This window comes from Pleurodeles waltl, chromosome 8 (assembly GCF_031143425.1).
Source record: "Pleurodeles waltl isolate 20211129_DDA chromosome 8, aPleWal1.hap1.20221129, whole genome shotgun sequence".
Taxonomy (NCBI): Eukaryota; Metazoa; Chordata; class Amphibia; order Caudata; family Salamandridae; genus Pleurodeles; species Pleurodeles waltl.
In genome coordinates, this window is record NC_090447.1 from 1,248,854,887 (window position 1) to 1,248,874,438 (window position 19,552).

Consider the following 19,552-nt stretch of genomic DNA (forward strand, 5'->3'; position numbering starts at 1 on the left):
AGCTTTTAGCCAGCAATTAAAAAAGTCAAGTAACTCTTGTGATTATGTTTCTGCTAGAAAAGTATCTGACTTTTGTCTAGTGGCAGTTTTTATGCCATAAAGTAGCGCAGAAGGTTTATAAAGGCTATTGCAAGGATCTAAACTGTATTATATGTGTAGGAAGTTGGCTCTGTATGCACTATTTCAAAGTAAGGAATAGTATGCACAGAGTCCAAGGGTTCCCCTTAGAGGTAAGATAGTGGCAAAAAGAGATAATACTAATGCTCTATTTTGTGGTAGTGTGGTCGAGCAGTAGGCTTATCAAAGGAGTAGTGTTAAGCATTTGTTGTACATACACACAGGCAATAATGAGGAACACACACTCAGAGACAATTCCAGGCCAATAGGTTTTTGTATAGAAAAATATCTTTTCTTAGTTTATTTTAAGAACCACAGGTTCAAATTCTACATGTAATATCTCATTTGAAAGGTATTGTAGGTAAGTACTTTAGGAACTTTGAATAATCACAATAGGATAGTTACTTTTTACATAAAACACATATAGCTATTTTAAAAGTGGACACTGCAATTTTCACAGTTCCTGGGGGAGGTAAGTTAATGTTAGTTTTTGCAGGTAAGTAAACCACCTACAGGGTTCAAATTGGGGTCCAAGGTAGCCCACCGTTGGGGGTTAAGAGCAACCCCAAAGTCACCACACCAGCAGCTCAGGGCCGGTCAGGTGCAGAGTTCAAAGTGGTGCCCAAAACGCATAGGCTTCAATGGAGAAGGGGGTGCCCCGGTTCCAAGTCTGCCAGCAGGTAAGTACCCGCGTATTCGGAGGGCAGACCAGGGGGGTTTTGTAGGGCACCGGGGGGGACACAAGTCCACACAGAAAGTACACCCTCAGCAGCACGGGGGCGGCCGGGTGCAGTGTGCAAACAAGCGTCGGGTTTGTAATAGCAATCAATGGGAGACCATAGGGGTCTCTTCAGCGATGCAGGCAGGCAAGGGGGGGGGGGGGGGGGGGGGGGGCTCCTCAGGGTAGCCACCACCTGGGCAAGGGAGAGGGCCTCCTGGGGGTCACTCCTGCACTGGAGTTCCGATCCTTCAGGTCCTGGGGGCTGCGGGTGCAGGGTCTTTTCCAGGCGTCGGGATCTGGGAGTCAGGCAGTCGCGGCCAGGGGGAGCCTCGGGATTCCCTCTGCAGGCGTCGCTGTGGGGGCTCAGGGGGGACAACTTTGGTTACTCAAAGTCTCGGAGTCGCCGGGGGGGGTCCTCCCTGAAGTGTTGTTTCTCCACCAGTCGAGTCGGGGTCGCTGGGTGGCAAATCTCACGCTTCTGGCGGGAAACGCTGTTGCCTTTAAGTTGCTCCTATGGAAACAACGTTGCAGTCTTGGGTGAACAGGGCCGCTGTTCTCGGGAGTTTCTTGGTCCTTTTAGAGCAGGGCAGTCCTCTGAGGATTCAGAGGTCGCTGGTCCTGGGGAAACCGTCGCTGGAGCAGTTTTCTTCCGAAGGGGGGAGACAGGCCGGTAGAGCTGGGGCCAAGGCAGTTGGTGTCTCCGTCTTCTCTGCAGGGTTTTTCAGCTCAGCAGTCCTCTTCTTCTTAGGTTGCAGGAATCTGAGTTCCTAGGTTCTGGGGAGCCCTTAAATACTAAATTTAAGGGCGTGTTTAGGTCTGGGGGGTTAGTAGCCAATGGCTACTAGCCCTGAGGGTGGGTACACCCTCTTTGTGCCTCCTGCCTGAGGGGAGGGGGGCACATCCCTAATCCTATTGGGGGAATCCTCCATCTGCAAGATGGAGGATTTCTAAAAGTCAGAGTCACCTCAGCTCAGGACACCTTAGGGGCTGTCCTGACTGGCCAGTGGTGACTCCTTGTTTTTCTCATTATCTCTCCTGGACTTGCCGCCAAAAGTGGGGGCTGTGTCCAGGGGGGCGGGCATCTCCACTAGCTGGAGTGCCCTGGGGCATTGTAACACGAAGCCTGAGCCTTTGAAGCTCACTGCTAGGTGTTACAGTTCCTGCAGGGGGGAGGTGTGAAGCACCTCCACCCAGAGCAGGCTTTGTTTCTGTCCTCAGAGAGCACAAAGGCTCTCACCACATGGGGTCAGAAACTCGTCTCTCAGCAGCAGGCTGGCACAGACCAGTCAGTCCTGCACTGAACAATTGGGTAAAATACAGGGGGCATCTCTAAGATGACCTCTGTGTGCATTTTTTAATAAATCCAACATTGGCATCAGTGTGGGTTTATTATTCTGAGAAGTTTGATACTAACTTTCCCAGTATTCAGTGTAGCCATTATGGAGCTGTGGAGTTCGTTTTTGACAGACTCCCAGGCCATATACAGGGAGTGCAGAATTATTAGGCAAGTTGTATTTTTGAGGATTAATTTTATTATTGAACAACAACCATGTTCTCAATGAACCCAAAAAACTCATTAATATCAAAGCTGAATATTTTTGGAAGTAGTTTTTAGTTTGTTTTTAGTTTTAGCTATGTTAGGGGGATATCTGTGTGTGCAGGTGACTATTACTGTGCATACTTATTAGGCAACTTAACAAAAAACAAATATATACCCATTTCAATTATTTATTATTACCAGTGAAACCAATATAACATCTCAACATTCACAAATATACATTTCTGACATTCAAAAACAAAACAAAAACAAATCAGTGACCAATATAGCCACCTTTCTTTACAAGGACACTCAAAAGCCTGCCATCCATGGATTCTGTCAGTGTTTTGATTTGTTCACCATCAACATTGCGTGCAGCAGCAACCACAGCCTCCCAGACACTGTTCAGAGAGGTGTACTGTTTTCCTTCCTTGTAAATCTCACATTTGATGATGGACCACAGGTTCTCAATGGGGTTCAGATCAGGTGAACAAGGAGGCCATGTCATTAGATTTCCTTCTTTTATACCCTTTCTTGCCAGCCACGCTGTGGAGTACTTGGACGCGTGTGATGGAGCATTGTCCTGCATGAAAATCATGTTTTTCTTGAAGGATGCATACTTCTTCCTGTACCACTGCTTAAAGAAGGTGTCTTCCAGGAACTGGCAGTAGGACTGGGAGTTGAGCTTGACTCCATCCTCAACCCGAAAAGGCCCCACAGGCTCATCTTTGATGATACCAGCCCAAACCAGTACTCCACCTCCACCTTGCTGGCGTCTGAGTCGGACTGGAGCTCTCTGCCCTTTACCAATCCAGCCACGGGCCCATCCATCTGGCCCATCAAGACTCACTCTCATTTCATCAGTCCATAAAACCTTAGAAAAATCAGTCTTGAGATATTTTTTGGCCCAGTCTTGACGTTTCAGCTTGGGTGTCTTGTTCAGTGGTGGTCGTCTTTCAGCCTTTCTTACCTTGGCCATGTCTCTGAGTATTGCACACCTTGTGCTTTTGGGCACTCCAGTGATGTTGCAGCTCTGAAATATGGCCAAACTGGTGGCAAGTGGCATCGTGGCAGCTGCACGCTTGACTTTTCTCAGTTCATGGGCAGTTATTTTGCGCCTTGGTTTTTCCACACGCTTCTTGCGACCCTGTTGACTATTTTGAATGAAACGCTTGATTGTTCGATGATCACGCATCAGAAGCTTTGCAATTTTAAGAGTGCTGCATCCCTCTGCAAGATATCTCACTATTTTTTACTTTTCTGAGCCTGTCAAGTCCTTCTTTTGACCCATTTTGCCAAAGGAAAGGAAGTTGCCTAATAATTATGCACACCTGATATAGGGTGTTGATGTCATTAGACCACATCCCTTCTCATTACATAGATGCACATCACCTAATATGCTTAATTGGTAGTAGGCTTTCGAGCCTATACAGCTTGGAGTAAGACAACATGCATAAAGAGGATGATGTGGTCAAAATACTCATTTGCCTAATAATTCTGCACTCCCTGTACTCTTATGGCTAACCTGCACTTACAATGTCTAAGGTTTTGCTTAGACACTGTAGGGGCATAGTGCTCATGCACCTATGCCCTCACCTGTGGTATAGTGCACCCTGCCTTAGGGCTGTAAGGCCTGTTAGAGGGGTGACTTACCTATGCCATAGGCAGTGTGAGGTTGGCATGGCACCCTGAGGGGAGTGCCATGTCGACTTAGTCATTTTCTCCCCACCAGCACACACAAGCTGGCAAGCAGTGTGTCTATGCGGAGTGAGGGGTCCATAGGGTGGCATAAGACATGCTGCAGCCCTTAGAGACCTTCCCTGGCATCAGGGCCCTTGGTACCCGGGGTACCAGTTACAAGGGACTTACCTGGGTGCCAGGGTTGTGCCAATTGGGGAAACAATGGTACATTTTAGGTGAAAGAACACTGGTGCTGGGGCCTGGTTAGCAGGGTCCCAGCACACTTCTCAGTCAAGTCAGCATCAGTATCAGTATCAGGCAAAAAGTGGGGGGTAACTGCAACAGGGAGCCGTTTCTTTACAATATTTGACTAGCTAAGTGGATTTGTAAAGCCAGCCATTACCTGCTCTATAATACAAATTAAATGTATGTGCAAGGGGGGCTATGGAGAGATGGAATGCACTTTTGTTGGGTGGTAGTGAGGGAATCAGAGGAGGAGGTAATGGGAGTTGGAGAACCAATAATGATTGTTGGACTGGGCGCTAGAGGCGCTAAAGACTGTGACGACTGGCATGTGACAAGGTGAAGTAATAGTGTGCCTTTTTTGCTTTTTTGAGTGTCTTGAGAAAACATGTTGATTGAGGGAAGAAGCTAAGGTGACCTCCACTGTTGCAGATATCACACACACACACCAGCAGTTTTGTGACTGTCTACGTAGGCTAGTGTTTTAGAGCGACAGTTTAGCCAGATGCAGAGATGGCATCTCACTGGATGACTGCTGCTCAACAGTTATAGAAGACAGCTCTGACGTAGGATCAGAGACAGAGACAGCAGATACTGAGACAGCATCTGAGGGATAGGACAAAGGCGCAGACTCTGGGAGTGATTTTTCAGTCGGCTGGGTCCCATTTGATAACTCCTTTTCCAGTGATTATGAGGGAGGTGATGAAGACAGTCCTACTATCCCTTCGCAAGAACAGTCTGTGCAGCAGGACAATAGCGGGTTAGCCCAAACCAGAGAGCAGGTATATGTGGTGGCAAGCACAGAGAGAGTGCTCTCTTGGGAGCTCCCAAGTTTAGCTCAGCCACAAATTCCACCGCCCAAATCGTATTGTGGAAACATCAAAATTATCTATCATAAACAACCTGGTTTTGTAAGGCAGGCACTTGCGTTTTTGGTCCTGGGCTCACGGCCATATAGGGAAACCTAGCAAACCCAGACATTTCTGGAAGTTAGACATCAGGTGGAGTCCACAGAGGAGTGACTTGTGTGGATTCCCTAAAGTTTTCTTACCCAGGATACCCCGCAAAGCTGAAAGGTTGAATAAAAACTTTTTTTTGTTGCATTTCTGTCACACAAACTACAGAAATATGCTGGGATTCACAAAATTCCTACCACCCAGTGTTTCCCACCTGTCCTGATAAAAACGCTACCCCACTTGAGTGCCTGTACCTAGTGCCTGCGTCAGGAATGGACCTCCCCAGGGTCAACAGTTGCCCTCATGTAAGGACCAACATTGCCCGTTGTGTGATATACTCCTGACACAGGAACTAGGCCTATGTGGCATTCTGTGCATAGAATGTACGTCACAGGAATCTTGTGACGGTAACCAAGGGTGATCTGACGGTTGAGGAAGAGGGAGCTACCGAGAGCACGTCAGTTGCCTGGGGTGTTTCATGTACCTTTATCTTGAATAAACTAAAAAGGTTTTAATTATGAAGAGGACTTATTTCAACTTCATTTCACTGGCGAAGAGTTAGAATAACCCATCGGAGTCCCTGCCAGAATATCAGTGAGGCGTGAACACCCCAACTCACCTTTTATGGATTTGTAAAAGCTGCGCAAGGGGCAGTCGAACTCATCACTGGATCTAGAGACTATCGTGTTTTGTTGGTGGTGAGATCCAATTTTCCAGTGGCAGCTGAAGTACCCTTGGATTCTGCCGTTAAAGTGCCTGCGGTGAAAATGACGTGTTGCGGCACGGTACGGCAGTTAATTTTGTTGAGCCGTAAAGCATGGAAGATTGCTCCAGCGGACGCTTGTTTTAGCGTGTGGCGGCACGGTATTTTTTTTTTTTTTTTTTCAATCGAGCACTGACCAGCGCTCACCTACCCCGCTTTGTGATTAAGTGAGGAGTTGAGCGGCGTTCTGTAGAGAGATCTCTTGACGGGAAGTCTGTTGCTTCATAAGTTGTTCCGGGTGCCGGATGTGACGCGGCGGTGAACAGGAGGTCCTGGTGCCGTGGAAAAGTGCTTCCTGGAACTGCAGTCACAGCGTGGTAGCATACTTTCATGGCTGAAGGCGTGTGGAGCAAGGAAGTCTTGTGAACTTTGAAAGCGTTGAGTTCTTCCATCACGTACTAGACTGTAGAATAGAGAAGCCAATTTTGACGAAAGAGGAAACGGGCTCTGGTTTAAAATAAAAATATTTAAAAAAAAGAGTGCCTTGTTTTGGGTAGATTTATGCCTCACAGGGGTAAAGCATTAACTGCAGGTTCAATAATGCAGGGTATTTTGTATGACATGTAGGAAAGTTTTAAAGTTTTACAGGTACTAGTAATTTAAAAGGAAATATATTGTATATACACATACTATACAGGCATTTTGAAACAAGTAGTGAACGTGTTCTTCCCCTGGGTGATTCCCTACAATAGTGACATGGCTGCAGCCAACATGTCCCTCGTCTTTACTGTTGCCAAGCAACTCAGCGAGAACATATAGGAAGTTCCGGCGCGTGTCATTCAACGCGTACTTCCTGTTACTAAGCAACTCAGTACAGGCATAAAAGCTGGCCTAACCACACAAATGAGGTACCATTTTTATCGTGAGACTTGGGGGAATGCTGGGTGGAAGGAAATATGTGGCTCTTCTCAGATTTCACAACTTTCTATCACCGAAATGTGAGGAAAATGTTTTTTTTGCCAAATATTGAGGTTTGCAAAAGATTCTGAGTAACAGAATCCGGTGAGAGCGCCACAAGTTACCCCATCCTGGGTTCCCCTATTTGTCTAGTTTTTAAAAATGCAAAGGTTTGGTAGGTTTTCCTAGGTACTGGCTGAGCTAGAGACGACCAAAATCCACAGCTAGGCACCTTCCAAAAAACACGTCAGTTTTCGATGTAAAAATCTGATGTCCATGTTGCGATTTTGGAAGGGTTTCCTGTTGCGGGCACTAGGCCTGCCAATACAAGGGAGGTACAATTTTTATGGGAAGACTTAGGGGAATGCTGTGTGGAAGGAAGTTTGTGGCTCCTCTCAGATTCCAGAACTTTCTATCACCGAAATGTGAGGAAAATGTGTTTTTTTTGGCCAAATTGTGAGGTTTGCAAAGATTTCTGGGTAACAGAACCTGGTGGGAGCCCCACAGGTCACCCCATCCTGGATTCCCCTAGGTGTCTAGTTTTAAAAAATGCACAGGTTTGGTAGGATTCCCTAGGTGCCGGCTGAGCTGGAGGCCAAGGAAAACAGGTAAGCACTTTCCAAAAAACACATCAGATTTCAATGTAAAAATGTGATGTGTCCATGTTCCATTTCCTGTCGCAGGCAGTAGGCCTACCCACGCAAGTGAGGTACCATTTTTAATCGGGAGACTTGGGGAAAACACAGAAAAGCAAAACAAATGTTACTACCTCTTGTTTTTCTCTACATTTTTTCCTTCCAAATACAAGATAGCGTGTAAAAATAAGTCTATTTGGGAAATGCCCTGTAATTACATGCTAGTATGGGGACCCCGTAATTCAGAGATGTGCAAATAACCACTGCTTCTCAACACCTTATCTTGTGCCCATTTTGGAAACACAAAGGTCTCCTTGATACCTATTTTTCAGTCTTTATATTTCACCAAATTAATTGCTGTATACCAGTATAAAATAAAAACCCATTGCAAGGTGCAGCTCATTTATTGGCTCTGGGAACCTAGGGATCTTGATGAACCTACAAGCCCTATATATCCCCGTAACCAGAAGAGTCCAGCAGAGACAACAGTATATTGTTTTTAAAAAATATGCCATAGCTGGAAGAAGTTCTAGAAGAAACGTGGCCGGAAATAGCTCTTTTTTAACCTCAATATTTTTATTTTAGCTGTTACTTTCTGTAGGAAAACCTTGAAGGATCTACACAAATGACCCCTTGCTGAATTCCGAATTCTGTCTACTTTTCAGAAATGTTTAGCTATTCGGATCACGCACTGGTTTCACACCCATTTCTGTCACTAACTGGAAGGAGGCTGAAAGCACACACAAACAAATATAGTAAAAATTGAGTATGTCCCAGTAAAATGCCAGAATTGTGTTGAAAACTGTGGTTTTCTGACTGAAGATGGTGATTTTAGCACCGCAAACCCTTTGTTGATGCCATTTTCACAGGGGGAAAAAAACATGCTTTCTTCAGCGGCTTTTTTTTCCCCATTCTTCTGAAAAAAATTGAAATATTAGCTGTATTTTGGCTATTTTTTTGGCCTGCTCCAGGGGTACCTACAAACTCTGGGTACCTTTAGAATCTCTAGGACATTGGAAAAAAAGGATGCAAATTTGTCTTGGATAGCTTATGTGGACAAAAAGAAAGTTATGAAGGCCTAAGCACAAACTACCCCAAATAGCCAAGAAATGGCTCAGCAACGGGTGGGGCGGGGGGGGAGCTAAGCTAAGGAGTTAAACAACTATCACTTGCTGCTCATTTACACTTTCACTCTGTTTACAAATATACTAACAGACAGTGACCCCAGTTAATATTGGGTAGTAATGCCGCTGACCACACAGAAGGTACGTGTGGAGGTATGTGGTATTTCTCTAGCAAAAATCTAGCCAAAAGGCAGCAAAAGCATTATACATGATCAATGACAATCATCAATCAAGTGAAAAGAGTGCGGATTTATGGACTATTAATGCAAGGTGACACTGTTCTTTTAAGACTTGCAACTTCAACTCTTTGTTTAAATGGAGCAGCATTGGAGCCATCCTGTTGGTTACAGGGATTTTGCTCAAGATCCCGAGTGCCTAGATGGAAAAGGGTTGCGGCCTTGTTTTTTTCCAACATTTCTTAGTCTGTGGTTAAATGCTGTTCTGGCTACGGATGTGCCACGCACCACCACAGATGATGAACACAATGGTAGGGGTGCTGGTCATGATGGCTTTATAAGTTATGCAACTAGTTTTGAAGATGGTGTGGGTCATACATATTCCTAACAACCTATCATATTTCCAAATTGTCCTTATTTCCCCAACATGGAGATAATTTTCTTTTTCTTCCACAATTGTTGTGTCGTAACTGAGGAACACAGCATGTGATTGGTTGTTAGGGGTGTGCATAGAGTGGTATGTACTGGAAGTTTTGGATTGAAGTAGGGTTTGTATTGAATATGTTATGCCTTTTAATGTAAAGAAATTGAAAAATAAATGTTTGTAAGATAATGTGCACATGGCTAATTTTATATTAAAAATCGTGAAAAAATAGACAAAGGTGATAAGAAATTAAATAAATGTATTAAAAAATAGGGTTGGGTCAGTAACTGTTTTTTTTAATAAATCTGCCTAGAGGCAATGCAAGTTACATTTGTTGTTAGAGTTGCTATTTCCACCTTTTCCAAATCTCAAATATATTGCTGGGGGTGCCCTTTATTTTTTTACACCTGCGACCTGGGCCACACCGAAGACTGTGGTGCCTCAGGGAATATTGTGCACCCTGGGGCTGCTGATCCACCCAAAGACTAAGAAGTATTCAGGGGCATCAATGCAATTTTTACAGATGCAATTTGCGCACCTTGGATTTTACCGTTAATATCAGAAGAGGTGCATACTAGACTCTCTACCACACATTCCACTGCTCTCCACGGGCCATGTCAGGTGACAGTCACCAGGACATAGCAACCATGATTATCAGTCTTGGTTTGCTCTACAGGAAGTGGCAGCATTTTGTGCAAAAGTACTGCTACCACTTGAAAACCCAAAGTGAAGCCCATATACAAGATGTATTGGTAGCCATGCCTGCCAAGGAAACTGCAGTTGCTACTTATAAGACGGGCTTCTTCTGGGAAATTGTGTTTGGCATGTTGTTTGACTTCCTCTTGTTTATGTTGTTATTCAGCCCTTTAATGCCAACCACTTATTGAATATACATACATATACAGATACATACTGTGCTACAGCAAATTGCTGAATGAAAATGTTATTAATTTTTCTGTTTACAAATTCGTTTAATGATTATTAGTGTTAATTCTCTCTTGATATTACTCCAGCGTAGTTTCACAATGACTGTTGCTCATATTCAAAAATGTACATTTGTTGTCAAAACCTTGTTCATTAGCTCAGTCTCTGCAATGAATTTCGGACAATGCCTTTGATCTGGGGTTATATAACCAATCCCTTGAAGTGAATAACTGTTCACATATAATGCACAAGTGTGTATTGTAGGATACAGTGTCTAACTTATTATCTGTATTAACTACCTCTAAGGTTATACAGGGAGTGCAGAATTATTAGGCAAGTTGTATTTTTGAGGATTAATTTTATTATTGAACAACAACCATGTTCTCAATGAACCCAAAAAACTCATTAATCAAAACTGAATATTTTTGGAAGTAGTTTTTAGTTTGTTTTTAGTTTTAGCTATGTTAGGGGATATCTGTGTGTGCAGGTGACTATCACTGTGCATAATTATTAGGCAACTTAACAAAAAAAAATATATACCCATTTCAATTATTTATCATTACCAGTGAAACCAATATAACATCTCAACATTCACAAATATACATTTCTGACATTCAAAAACAAAACAAAAACAAATCAGTGACCAATATAGCCACCTTTCTTTGCAAGGACACTCAAAAGCCTGCCATCCATGGATTCTGTCAGTGTTTTGATCTGTTCACCATCAACATTGCGTGCAGCAGCAACCACAGCCTCCCAGACACTGTTCAGAGAGGTGTACTGTTTTCCCTCCTTGTAAATCTCACATTTGATGATGGACCACAGGTTCTCAATGGGGTTCAGATCAGGTGAACAAGGAGGCCATGTCATTAGATTTCCTTCTTTTATACCCTTTCTTGCCAGCCACGCTGTGGAGTACTTGGACGCGTGTGATGGAGCATTGTCCTGCATGAAAATCATGTTTTTCTTGAAGGATGCAGACTTCTTCCTGTACCACTGCTTGAAGAAGGTGTCTTCCAGGAACTGGCAGTAGGACTGGGAGTTGAGCTTGACTCCATCCTCAACCCGAAAAGGCCCCACAAGCTCATCTTTGATGATACCAGCCCAAACCAGTACTCCACCTCCACCTTGCTGGCGTCTGAGTCGGACTGGAGCTCTCTGCCCTTTACCAATCCAGCCACGGGCCCATCCATCTGGCCCATCAAGACTCACTCTCATTTCATCAGTCCATAAAACCTTAGAAAAATCAGTCTTGAGATATTTCTTGGCCCAGTCTTGACGTTTCAGCTTGTGTGTCTTGTTCAGTGGTGGTCGTCTTTCAGCCTTTCTTACCTTGGCCATGTCTCTGAGTATTGCACACCTTGTGCTTTTGGGCACTCCAGTGATGTTGCAGCTCTGAAATATGGCCAAACTGGTGGCAAGTGGCATCGTGGCAGCTGCACGCTTGACTTTTCTCAGTTCATGGGCAGTTATTTTGCGCCTTGGTTTTTCCACACGCTTCTTGCGACCCTGTTGACTATTTTGAATGAAACGCTTGATTGTTCGATGATCACGCTTCAGAAGCTTTGCAATTTTAAGAGTGCTGCATCCCTCTGCAAGATATCTCACTATTTTTGACTTTTCTGAGCCTGTCAAGTCCTTCTTTTGACCCATTTTGCCAAAGGAAAGGAAGTTGCCTAATAATTATGCACACCTGATATAGGGTGTTGATGTCATTAGACCACACCCCTTCTCATTACAGAGATGCACATCACCTAATATGCTTAATTGGTAGTAGGCTTTCGAGCCTATACAGCTTGGAGTAAGACAACATGCATAAAGAGGATGATGTGGTCAAAATACTCATTTGCCTAATAATTCTGCACTCCCTGTAAGCTAGTCGGGTACGATATGCTATTTATTCACCTTGCATGCAAACTATGATCCCTAGTCACCAATGGCCTTGACGCTAAGCTACAGTAGACACTGTGCCTTTTTGGTTGTCATGCACCCATGCAAAGCAACGAGTTACCAAGCAAACAACCCAGCAAATGGTTCCTATATGCACTATATCAGCAGCAGTTTTTCAAGCCATCCTAACCTGGCAACCACACTACAGAGGCGCAAATACAAATATATGATTTAGTCCCAGGTAATGAGAAGAGGGAAGGACTATCTGCATGTCTAAGTGGTGTTTCTGTTCATTTACATTCTCTGCAATAAATATTTGTCATATGGGCAGCAAAAAAAATGTCTCTGGGCTAGTTTTATGTAGCTCAACAGACATGAAATAAAAGGAAAGAAGTTTGGTAATGTGTGGTATATTATTTGGGGTTTTCATTCTGTTCAACTGTCTGCTTGCCTTTGCTCATGCTTCTGCTATTGTACAGGCTAAGATCATAGGATATGAAATTCCTGTTATACCTTTATATTGTGTGTACTGATTTGGGGGGGCCCGAAAAGTGCTAGGTCCCGAGGTATTTTTTTCTTAACTGACTTTCGGCCCACTCTGATTCCAAATGAGTGCCAGCAGTTAACTGTGTTCTTGATTAACCATTGTCATATATGAAACCTAACAGTTCAAATGCTGAGGCGAAAAAAAATTAAATCTGAAAAAGTTAATTATATTGTACAGTAAAAAGGAGACTACTTTAAAAGATTAATGCATCTGCAGAGCAGTGGTGGATATATATATATATATATATATATATATATATATATATATACATACATATACACACACACACACATACATACACACACACACACAGACACACAGGGCCTGTAGTTCAAAGGAGGAAACGGTGAATATGTCTCTCTATGTGAAATATTTCTGACTTCTGCACACTATTAAATACAAAAGAATTCTAAATCCTCTTTGAGAAAAATGCATTGACCCAGCACAGTGAATTGAAATGAGCTACATATGCATTTTATTTTCAAAATGGCAGTTAGATAATTAAAGGCATTGCCATTTACTATTAAAAAAAAATATTTTAAACATGCGTTTCAGCAGCAATATATGGGGCTGGAGTCTTTGGCTTTTCCAATCCCTCCACCAACGAGTGGAGGAGAACGGGATCTATAGGCACCTGCTTCACCTTTCTCCCACCAGTTCTCATTTTGTTTTTCAAGCGGATCTAAATTTAGATTTTACCTCAAATTAGACAGGCCCTGTCATTGATCTGGATAACTTTATCAACAAGTGTGAACACTAGCCTTTGTAGGGACATCGTAGTGGACTAGCTCTGGATACGTTTCAAGCATGTTCGATTAATTTGATCAGTCCTAAATGATGCATGCACCTAGCATTTTATATAAGTCCGATAAGAGGAGGGTCATGTTAAGATATAATGAATTCAGTAATTCTGAAAGACTGTTCTCTAAGTCGAACAAAAAAGTCAAGTTGGGAACTTTTTATCACTTTCTATACCTGAGATACCGGTATTTGTCTTTACTTCTTTCTATCTAGGTGGGGGAGGTCACTTTTGTTCTATTTTAGGGCGCGTTGGGTTTGGCGTCGCTTATGTTTTTGGGAAAGTCCATGTGAGTTGTGAACGTGTTGAGGCCTGCCCTTGTGAGAGGTCTTTTGTGGAAATATCTGACGCAATTTATGGTTTTTTTTTTTTATACATTTTATAGAGTGCCGTTTGTTACTTAGCTCAAGCCTATTTTAAAGTTTCTGGAATTTAGGAAAATTTGTGATGCTTTATTTTATTTACAGCTTTTAGGTTGTGGAGTGTTTCAGGGTTTCCTCCTTTTTGAAAGTGGTAGTCAGGTTTAGAAAATCCGTGGGATGGTGGGGCATTATGTCCTCTCCGTTTAGTCTGGCAGCAATTAGGAGGCTAATTTGAACCCTATTATACATTTGGGGATGGCGTAATGATTTTTTAACATTTTATTTACGTGCTGTGATTTTAACTGTATTATTTTAGTTTGTATTGTTTTTTGAAGAGCCGAATAAAGGTTTTTCTGATTCTACGTGCATGATCATATAAGTAACTTACTCAAAGTGTAAATAAGATCCAAAAGAGCTGAAAAATAAACCTCCACCAAACTGGCCGAGCCTGTAACTCTATGGAGTCTCAAACTCTTTCACATTAGTCTTTAAACAATTAATGCTAAAAATAGGCGTTGTATAAAAATCTTCATATTGGCCTCCACCTAAAATCTTTTACTTTTTGAAACTGCCTTTTCAGAGCGTGTGGAACAATTAACTCAGAGTTTAAACACGAGTCGTCATTTTTGTGCAAGCTTCTTGAGTTCGTTTTGCTTTTGTAGTAATACATCATCATCTGTTTTTGCTCCTCACTACTGAAAACAGGTTCACGTGCTTGGCGCCTTGTCCCTTCTGTTGCATCTTGACAATGATATTCGGTTTTTTTTTTTCATTTGCCAACAAAATCTTTACAGGTTTTTGTTTCCTTAGTAACTTTTTACCAGCCCATCACAACTGCGCCTCAGACGTCTATGACCTGCTGTGCTGCCTGAGTTCCGGACAAATCTTCATTTTCGAACTCCATTCTCATTGGATCATGGTGAGACAATCCCATTACATAAAACAACAATGGCTACTCTTAAATTGATCAAGTGCATCACGGTAGCTCGAACTTGTTTCTTGGATATTATTGCTTTAGCTTCTTCAATGGTCTTTTTCAAACATCCTTCATGTTCACATTTGAAGCATGAGCATTCCGTCGTTCACCATCATCTTTTTTTAAGACACATCCTCCACTTGGCCAACATGTTTGTGACCATTAATCTTTCAACTTCAGCTCTTCAATGTGTTCCTCGGTCAGTCCTTGTATGTTGGGGATAAAATAATACCGTGATCTGCCAAATACTGGACTTCGAAACATATTCTTTCCACTTTCAACCTCCCTTTATAAGATACAAAACAATTATTTTGTCAGCTCGAGAAAGGACATATCCGCTGTTTTCGCCAACAAAAACTGCATTTCGTCCCTGCATTTCAGGTGCAACAAAACCATTATTGCCCCCAAAGGATCGCAGGGTCTCTGGAACACCGCTGCTTGGTGGATCTATCTGTGCCCTCCGCCCCTGTTAGTCCAAGACATCACCTATAGATACAGTGAGTACAATACTTGACTATTTAGATTGCAGTATGATACAACACACTGGTAAATTACATTTGTCACCTAGGCAGAGCAATGCTGCCCCCTGCTGTCTCTCCACAGACAGTCTCTGTGGACGACATCAGCTTCTGAACCGCACTATGAATGTCAGTTTCCCAGTACACTCTATAAAGAATACGGGGTGAAAACAATTTAGCGTTAGGGGATGTCAGCCCTCTTACTTAGATACCTAGCTCATGAGTTCATAAAGGCTACCTGCCAAAAACACTGGCAACAGAATAAGAGCAAACATACAAATCACGCTCAATTCCATACTCACAAACATCAACTCAACAAAAACTTTAATCAGGGGTTGGAAACGTCCGTCTCCCAGAACATATTTTTTGGAGACGAGGACAGTAGGTTTTCATGTTTATTTTGTTGTTGCAGAAATAAACCCCTGCATCACCAACCCTTCGGCTTCCAATTTACAGTGCTACAGCATGAATCTGTGAAAGACAACTAACTGACGCTAGGGTAAAGGTTTAGTATCCAATGGTTAACTTGAGTCAGTGGGGCATACAAGCACTCTTTTTTTTTTTTTTTTTAGGTACCGGAAGTGATATCATCATCAGACTTTGACCAGGATCAAGAGAGAGTGAGAACAGCTGAAAAATGATGAAAACAATGGAATAACAGTGAAAATGGAGAAAGGATGTATGAAAAGAGCCTGCAAGATAGAGATAAATGGGCAAAGTGTGCAGGGTGGTGGATGAAAGGCATGAGTTGGAATCAAGACTAGACAGCCATAGTGTTTGGCAACTCCAACATTCGGCAGGCTGACCGCATGCTTCAGTGAAAAGGTTTGGTCACCAGCAAAACAGGCATTGTTGGTATCCATATGTAAAAGTTGTTATTTACTACTAAGGTGAGCATTCTAAAGCAACGCTGTGAGCTGAGCTTGCATTACCGACAGTGGTTCTAGAAGACAAATATGTGCCTATGTCTGCATAAATTAATAATTTGAAGCTCTCTATAAAATTCTTCCACAACGTTCGCTGGTTATATGCACATAAGCATAAACACAACTGTGCACAACTATGGTGCAACACCAAACACCATTCGTCTGAGGCATCATTTAGTAAAACATTTGATGCATGCCATTGTGTTTGAATATATTACTAATGGAGAAGCAGTGTAAAATGTTTACGGCAATGTGAAAATAAACAAGTATTAGTAAAGCCAGTAAGTCTGGCGTTGACTGTCAGACCTTTAGCTTGTCACTGTCTGTTTTGTATAGTCATTGTTTTTGCAAATCGTTACTGTGGGGAAAGTGGCAGATCCATCTGTAATAAATAATTATTAAAAACAAAAATATTTTAAAGGTATCAATAATAGCCCCCCGCCGAAGGAAGCTATGTTGTGAGTGGCTATGCCCACTGAGAAAGAGCAGAATGCTGTCACTCAAACTGAAGCTAGCCAGTGGCTGATATGTGCTGACCCAGTGCTTGCTGTAGTAGGCGGAAGGACACCTCAAAGACACAATATACCAAATGGATGGAGAGTGCTGGCTTAGTAAGCATACAGTAGCCGAGACGTTCGGAGTATTCGTGGGCAACAGTATATCATAGAAAGCACCAGTAGAGGACAAGAACATATTTTCAAGTGACTCAAACATAGCTACAAATAGATAATTTAAACATGTCGACACCAACGTCACAGTAAACAGGACAAAGTCTGACAAGCTCGTGGAATTAATGAAAACCCATTTATAAAAGCACGAGAGCTGCTCCCAAATGCAGCGCTTCGGCGTTAAGACAATAAAGGTACCTGCCATTCAACTACAACGCTCTAAAAAGAAAGGCCTTCAGGTCGGTTTAAAAAGATAATTCGAGTTCTGCCTCCCGCAATTACTTTGACAAGGCATTCTGGAGCCTGGGTGCCGGTACAGAAAATATAGTCTAGCTATGCGGACCTTAGGCATGCATAACAGTTGCTGGGTGGCTGACCGAAGTGCCCTATACGGATCATACACTTCGACTCAGTTCTGAAGGTAGATACGAGCTTTAGATGTGATCATCAAGGCTTTGAATTTGACTTGTTGCCTGGAAAAAAAGCCACTACAGATCCCTCAGACCACCACGAATGGACTGGCTCTGGGGACATTCAGGATTATACGTGCTGCAGCATTTTGCATTAGTTGGAGTTTATTTAACGGTACGCACGGGGACCGTAAATACAGCATAAACGAGTCTAGTGGTAGTGAGGGAATGGACAACATTACGTGTATGCATGAGCAGGACTAGCCTTTGACAACAAGACATAACAGCTGGACAACTTTCAAAAGGACAGCATTACAACAAAACTGTTAGGAATATATCCCGATTGTGAATTAATGCAGAAAGAAATGAGGCCAGAAAGCAGTTGCACGCAGACACAAATCTTTAAATGAAGAGTATTTAAAGTCTGAAATCTGTCTCACTAGTCTAAGACAAGGCAACTCACATGTACCCAATCCTAACACGTGGACTAACCCTATTGTCCTCAGATCACCACTGGGCCTAAAATAAAATCGATTGAGCATGGCCCTGTGAATATTATACTGGAACCCTCTAATTACAGAGTTAAAAACAAAAGGGTCTAGCCACAACCCTTTGCCGTATAGTCCTGCCAACAAGTGCCGGGGCTCATGCCAAATGAGGGTCAGGCACCTTCACCAGGACAAGACGTTCTGATCTGTTGAGATGTAGTGAGTTTGAACTGATGAGACCTCATTACATGGTCACGTCAGTATATGCTAACTTTTATAGCAGCATATTTTTTGAAAGAGCGCTGCAGTCGTCTTTGGGCATTATAAGTATTCTTTGTAAAAATACGTCCTTACCAATTGCTTTCAAAATCATTACACCAATTGTTACATGCTAGTTCTTGTGCTGTGAATAAACGTGTGAGAATGCAGCTCAGTGTACCGGACATGTGCATACAGTATCATGCGAGGAAGCACTGGTATTGAGACTTAACAGCACGTTTGCATAAACCTTGCCATTCGGCCTTTATCATACTCTTGAAATGAAAGGAATGCACGTAAAACAACCCTGCAAATGGAATACCAAAATGCAGGTGCATTTCCTACAAATCCAAGAACGGGTAAACTTAAGCAGGCAAGTTTATGCAGCACTAAACAATCACCAAAGGGCAGAACTTAAACGGTATCTCCGCCAGGTGATTCCCCAGCCCCCTGTCATCGAAGTCAAATCCTACCCTGCCATGGCCCGCTGGCGTATGTGCATGCGGTTGCTCAAACAGTTCCACCGATGCATATCCGCTAACCCTCAACCGACGAGCAGTGGCGGGGGCACCCTACCGCTTGGTAGCATGCACAGAGAGGCCCCGCCTGTGCAGACCGAAATAATTCCAGCCTGCGGCTGCCAATCCATGCATCACGGAAGGTGTGGAGCTCGGGAGCAGCCCATCGCTGCTCCGAGCAGTCGCTCTGCAGGTGACAGGCGCATGTCACACTCACCGTACTCGTAGCGACACCTGGAGGAGGCGCGTGCCCTGAACGTGGGTTGCAGGAGCAACAGAGCCAGCCTGCAGATGGAAGACGCTTAGATCGGCCTGAGCCCTGCGTACACAACGGGCACTCTGCAGCTCTCGGGAGCAGCGGGAGGGGGAGTACCACAGGAGATGACGTTGTTCAGACAACTGTATAGGCCGAGTGGCTTTCGGCGGTACATTTTACTACATAATTCTGCTGCTGGGCGGAGTTAAGTCTGACATAGGCTGTCTTGGAATTCGCTATTCTCACCAGCTCAGAGTCTGCGTGTCTCACGGAGTTTTCCGACTACCCCAGACATAAGCGCCAGACAGTTGGAACACAGACAGAGGCAGTCACCTCGCACAGAAAGAGAACATCTCAGTGATGTTGTCACTGGGGACCGCCCATTGACGGAAGGCGGGAAGGTACAGCAGCAAACCAGGAGCTCAGCCAGGCCCTTGGAAGAGAGAGCCAATGAGTAAAGGTCAAGTATTCCTGCAGCCAATCGTACGACAAAATCTCCGAAACCTAGGCGAATGAACAAAAAAAACAAAGACCTTTCAGCCAATCCTTGGTCAAGAATTACTCTAACCAATCCAGGGACACCATAATCCCGTGCACTGGGGTGCTGTCGGTATTTATTAATGTATGCGACTTTATACTGCGTGTGTGATATCCGATGGAGACAGAGAACTCGACGTAGAAAGGAATGACCTTAAACAGGCGCTAAAAGGTTGCATACTCGTTGCATTTGGGAATGCCA

The 19,552-nt window shown here is 43.4% G+C and overlaps 1 protein-coding gene and 1 pseudogene across 2 annotated transcripts in view; both read right to left on the reverse strand.

Annotated features, from left to right (window-relative positions):
- PDS5B (PDS5 cohesin associated factor B) overlaps positions 1-19,208 on the reverse strand; it is an 813,886-nt gene extending 794,678 nt beyond the window's left edge. The window contains exon 1 of one of the 2 annotated variants that reach the window (XM_069205557.1): positions 19,060-19,208. The gene's annotated coding sequence lies outside the window, so the exon portion shown is untranslated. Of the gene's footprint in view, positions 1-18,774; positions 18,932-19,059 lie in introns of those variants that run through there. The other variant, XM_069205556.1, reaches the window with a different exon arrangement.
- On the reverse strand, positions 14,325-15,061 carry LOC138249592 (cilia- and flagella-associated protein 298 pseudogene; annotated as a pseudogene).
- Positions 19,209-19,552: the final 344 nt, after the last annotated feature.